A 6,181-nucleotide genomic window follows, 5' to 3' on the forward strand; every position below is an offset into this window, starting at 1 on the left:
TTGGTCTGGTTTGCTGGTACATGTAATTCATGATCAGAGGAAAAATTAATATTTCAGAAATATTTAAAAGTTCCTCATAGCACCTTAATATAATGCAGCACCTTTTAGTGGAGATTTTAGAAGAAAAATGTGATTGTAATTATGGAATATTTGGCCAATTTCAGTGATGAAAAATGTGCATATGAAACATCACTAATAGATAAATAACTTCTATAATAACCCATGTCAACAACAAGTGAAAGAAAAAAGATGTTAAAGGTGCAGTAAGCGGTTTATTTATGTTAATATAAGTGTTAAATCGCTCTTTATTCATACAGTGATCACTTACATAATGTGCGTGTTTCATAAAGCCGATCTCTCAGTCAGCTGCTCTGCATGTAATCGGCAAATAAACTTATTGTAGTATCCCGAAATTTTTATCCAATCAGAAGAGAGAACGCTACAAAGTCTGTTTTGATGGTTTTTAAATCATGTTTTATCACACTTATGGATCTGACTAACTGCAGTAACTGACAGGAAGTTAACTAAAAGAACCATTCCGCTTACAGCACCTTTAAAGCCCAATATTGCCCAAATGAAATGAATGAGGACTCACATTCAAACAGGACGCCGCTGTTCTCTGGTCTGGGTCATCTCCAGGCTCCACACCCTCCTTCTGTAAGACACTCCCATCAGTTTGCACCATGGAAGCACTGGCCTCTGTGTCTGTGTCCTGTGGGATAAAATACATATATTCAAATAGTCAATATTATTAAGGATGTTTAAAACTGAGCACTAAATAGATCAACCCTTTTCAATACACACCTTGTAAATATGCACCATTTCTCCAGCACTGGCCTCCGTCTGTGTCCTGTGGGATAAAATACATACAAAGGAACCTACCCTACCACGTGCTACGGGCACACAGTTACTCAACTTAATGTAGATGAGCATGTGTTTGATAAATTCAACAAAAAACTAAAAATATAAAAATAAGAAGAAACTGCTTCAAATATTACATGATATGAACCTAAATACGGATAGTAAGTAAATGTGTCATTTATAGAGGCAGATAAATCACATGCTATATTTTAAGCTATGCATCTATCTTCAACTTGCCAGAACACGCTGCGACAGACCTGCTGTTTGATTAACCCACTTCTCATTGGATTAACATGCACGTGTATAGTTGATCTGAATTTTCTTCTAATCACGTATTATGGACAAGAATGAATCATGTCATCTACAGTTAACCTTATTTAGCCAGGCCCCTAACTGAAACTCTCGAAGCTCACATCACGCAGCTAGAGAAGCACGATAGTCTTCTACACCCATGAATGACAATCCAGTGTTAGCTAACTATCGTTTGGGCTTCTCCTTACATTTACATAATGTTAACGTGGACCGTTTGTAACGCATTTGAAACAGGGCTGCGACTACGTGCTGGCACTCTCCCTCCGAGACACACACACACACACACACACACGCCTCTCTTATTGCAGACCAATTTAGAAGATTGGTTTAATGTTAATCTCTTGGCATTCATTTTCATGTGCCGCAGGAAAAAAATAATTAATGAGAAATAATGTACTGTGGTGTAAATTATTAAAACCTAGCAAAGGCAAAGTTAAGCTAGCTAGTGCTAGTGACACTCAAACACTTTGTTTAACTGAAAAATTTCTCCGAACTATTATAGTAACTATATATAATAGTTACTATTAAAGGTGCAGTGTGTAATATGACATCATCAAGAAAGTTCTACAAAGTTCTAGAATGCAACACTCCCTGGGTAACCCCAACCCTTTTGAATAATAACAGCCTTCAAGGACAATTCTACATTTTAAACAATGCACCTGATGACATTCCAACTATGACACTTTCAAGATGGCGGCACTAGGCCTTGGTCCAAAATATGCAGAAATATGGACATATATGAGACCCTTTCTAAGGGGGAAAAAAAAATTTAAAAAAAATTTCAGCTATTATGCACTAAATTAAATGTACTTATGGATATTATAATTACTTTTTACAAAATCTGCAAGGAAATAAAACCCAAAATTCTACACACTGCAGGTTTAACTAACTATTATTCATCACTTACAAAATTGTTGAATTGAACAAATTACTTACATGTAATATGAAGGTTGGCAAACGATTCAGTGGCATGTGGTCGTTGTCGCCAAGTGTCCGTTAAATAACTGCATCCAGTCAAGAGCATGGAGCACGCACAGTACCTGACACTTCGCATTGGATTAATATGCATGTTTATGCGTGGCTTTTTTGTGTTTTTATCCCTGGCTTTTTATGTATTTTAATGTAACGGAGCGCTGTTCCTGTTTTTATATATAAAATTGTCAAATAAAAATCAATCAATCATGCCCTAGTTCATTTTTTTTGAGTGTGTACAAGAAATATTGGATGCCATGACCTGAATAAAAAAATTGCGTAATCAGCGTAAAGAGCAAATGGAGAGGTTTGTTTTCAGTCTATAATATGAAGTACAAATACACACACACACACACACACACTTCCATTCTATACTACGAAATTATAAAGTGTGCAGTACTCAACAAACTACAACCTTGCTCATTTCTGTTTCCAGCCACGCAACATCTTTTTCGCAGATCAAAACTTATGGAGGTAATAATAATACCAGTAACAATTTGTCATTTCACAGGACAAACACAAACCAACTGTTAACGAAAAAGTGACGAAAAAACATGACAAACCCTATAGCAGCCCAGGAGATCCTTTACAACTCACTCATTGGCCAAAATGATGATACTGACACACTCAAACATTACATATAAAAAACACTAACCCTGCGTTCAAATTCCCATACTTCCCTACTATCTAGTATGCCAGAAAAAGATTTAGGATGTCCCAATACATGCAAGTCAATTGTAGTATGCTGGAAAATACACAAATGCCCCCACTGACTCCAAGAGCAAAACAACAACACAACGCAAATCTCCAATGAAAAATAAAAACCAACACAGCAACACAACTCCTATGGAACAACAAACTTGCCAAAGACCAGAGGTTGGTAAAGGTAACACCATCTCTCATACAAGCACAGAAAACTATACTCAACCATCAATGCCTAGAACAAATGCTGTGTTTCCATACACCGGTATCTGTATGTGTGTGTGTGTGTGTGTGTGTGTGTGTGTGTGTGTGTGTGTGTGTGTGTGTGGATGTGTGTGTGTGAAAAGGGGGAAGAAGTAGTGGGAAGAGGGAGGGGGGATCCCTACTCATATGTATCTGTTGAGACTACATGAATGGAATCTAACGTGTGTATGAGAGTGCCGCCGTGCGTAAAGGCAGCACTAGAACAGCTGACGGGAGGAAGCGTGCAGGCGGCCGCTGCCTCATCGTCAGCCTACACGTGCCTAATACATGCGTGACAATACTGCTAGATCGCGTGTCATTTGCAAAAAGAAATGCATTGCATTGACGTTCAACAATAGTCTGACATAAAGAGCGATCAGTCTGTGAAACTGCGAACGTGAGCGAGTGTTGAGCACTCGTGCGCGCGCTCCTCGAGACGGTCGGGCTCGTTCTCGTCACTCACAGCCCGGTGAGAAATGCTCCTTGCGGTGTTCACAGAACAGCATCCGCGAGCGGACATGCTTCATCGATCATGACATAAAGAGCGATCAGTCTGTCAAAATACAAACGTGACTACAGCAGGGGGCGGCACCCATGGACATATAAAGAAAGGCGGCACCCATGGACGGCGGCACCGAAATGAGGCACCGAAACTTTCATTCTTATTCGGTCTGGTTACTACCGCTTACGTCGGCACCGGTGCCATACTGGTACCGGGTTTCGGTGCCCAACCCTAGTCATAATAGGATTAAAGAAACCAGAAAATATTCACATTTGAGAAGCTGAAATCAGAGAATTCGGATTTTGTTTATTAAAAAATGACTTGAAACGATTGATTTATCAAAATATTTGGCGATTATTTTGATAATCGATTAATCGTTGCAGCTCTACATGACACAAGTGGCAGGGCGGGAATTGAACCGCCAACCCTTCGATCATTGGCCGACCCGCTCTACCACCTGAGACAGTCGCCCCGCATAATTATTATATTATGTTGTGAACTGTCCATACATATTAACTGTCTGTGTCTGTGTCTCTCTCTCTCTCCTCTGTGTGTGTGTGTGTGTGTGTGTGTGTGTGTGTGTGTGTGTGTGTGTGTGTGTGTGTGTGTGTGTGTGTCTGAGGGAGGGAGAGAGGGGGGGAAAGGGAGAGGGAGAGGAAAACGCGCATGAGCACGTGAAAAGAAAGCCGCGCTTGAGCACGTGAAAAAAGCACAGAGAGAGAAAACACAGCCAAGGATAACCCAACACACTGCTGCTCCAGCGAACAAAACACAACACAGCGGCAATGAAAAATAAAACCAACACTGCAACTCCTATGGAAATGGAACGTGTGTATGGAACAACAAACTCGCCACCGAGCAGAGGCTGGTAAAGGTAACACCATCTCCTATACAAGCACAGACAACTATACTTAACCATCAAACTTCATAAAAGCAACCAGAACAAATTGTTGTTGTTGTGTATGTTTCCATACACCAGTATCTGTGTGTGTGTGTGTGTGTGTGTGTGTGTGTGTGTGTGTGTGTGTGTGTGTGCGAAAGGGGGAAGAAGCAGTGGGAAGAGGGGGGTGGGGAGGGGGGAGATTCCCACGTGGCTTATGACCCACGAGGAGCTAGTGAGACAATCAGTAGTGGACTACAAAAATGGCCGGCAGTTATTGGAAGAAACTACAAACAGAAATGGTGGGCGTTGGTCTTTTTACACAAAGAAAATAAACTCCATGGCAATCTCTAACTTTATCTTTACAAAGGATCCCTACTCATATGAATCTGTTGAGACTAAGTGAATGCAATCTAACGTGTGTGTGTGTGTGTGTGTGTGTGTGTGTGAGAGGGAGAGAGAGAGGGAGAGAGGGGGGAAAGGGGGAGAGAGAGGAGAGAAAGACGCGCATGAGCACGAGAAAAGAAAGCCGTGCTTGAGTGCGTGTAAAGAAAGCTGCACTTGAGCGCGTGAAAACACAGCGAAGAATAAGCCAACACTGCTGCTCGCTGGAGCCAACAAAACACAACACAGCGGCAATGAAAACCCAACACTGCAAACCAAAAAGCGAAAAAATCAACCCAGCATTTAGCTGACACTTTAAAGGGACACTGTGTAACATTTTAAGTAATCTATTAGCTAAAATCAATATCCTCATTCATAAATATGTCCTCATTGGTGTAAAATCACCTCTGACAATAATCTGAATTATGCTCCTGAGCTGAGAATTACAAATATTAATATTACATGCTGTACATTGAGCAGGCAAGTTTTATGGAGGCATCCATGTTTTTGGAATGTCATCAGGTGCATTGTTCAGATTTTAGAATTGTTCTTGTCCTTGAAGGCCACTGTAGCTTCTGTTATTATTCTAAAGGGGCGGGGGTTACCCAGGGAGCGTTGCATTCTAGAACTTTCTTGATGATGTCATATTACAAAGTGTCCCTTTAAAAACGGTATAAAAGTCTGACCTGTGAGCACGTATCCCACGGCTCTACAGCTTCCTAAGGGAACGTGGTCGATTCAAACCATCGGACGGTTTTCCAACAGCTCGTCTCCTGAACTCCGCGGTCCGAGGGAAACGTCTGATCCTTGGGTCCAGATTAGCTTTCCATTGCGGAGCAGACAGAGCTAACAGCTGGTAAAGCTACGGTGTGTAACTTTTCCACTGTAATATTTGGCAAAAATGTCATATTAGCCATTCAGCTGTATGTAGGTGAAGAGGTCTGAGAATATCTACTCATCACCTTGCTCTCCCCTGCCTCTGTGTGCCGGTCCCCAAAAAATGCCACCGCTCATGTACACTTTGACCAATCAGAGCGAGGCTCCTATTCTAAAAAACAATTAAAAAAATAAATAAATAAAAAAAGCCAATTCTCTGTTCTTATTGGATGTTGGGACTGTCCATTCACTTTGGCACCGACGTTGTTGGTGTAGGGCTTTAGAAAGGGTCTGTTGTATCTCCGTATTTCTCCACACCATGGACCAAGGCACGGGCGCCGCCATTTTGGAAGCGTCATAGTTGGAATGTCTTCAGCTCTACAGAAGCACAGAATGGAACAGCTGGCCACACTGTGTCCATCAGAACTACCAGCTAGAATGTTCTGGAA

Source organism: Ammodytes marinus, assembly GCF_949987685.1.
Source record: "Ammodytes marinus genome assembly, chromosome: 5".
NCBI lineage: Eukaryota > Metazoa > Chordata > Actinopteri > Uranoscopiformes > Ammodytidae > Ammodytes > Ammodytes marinus.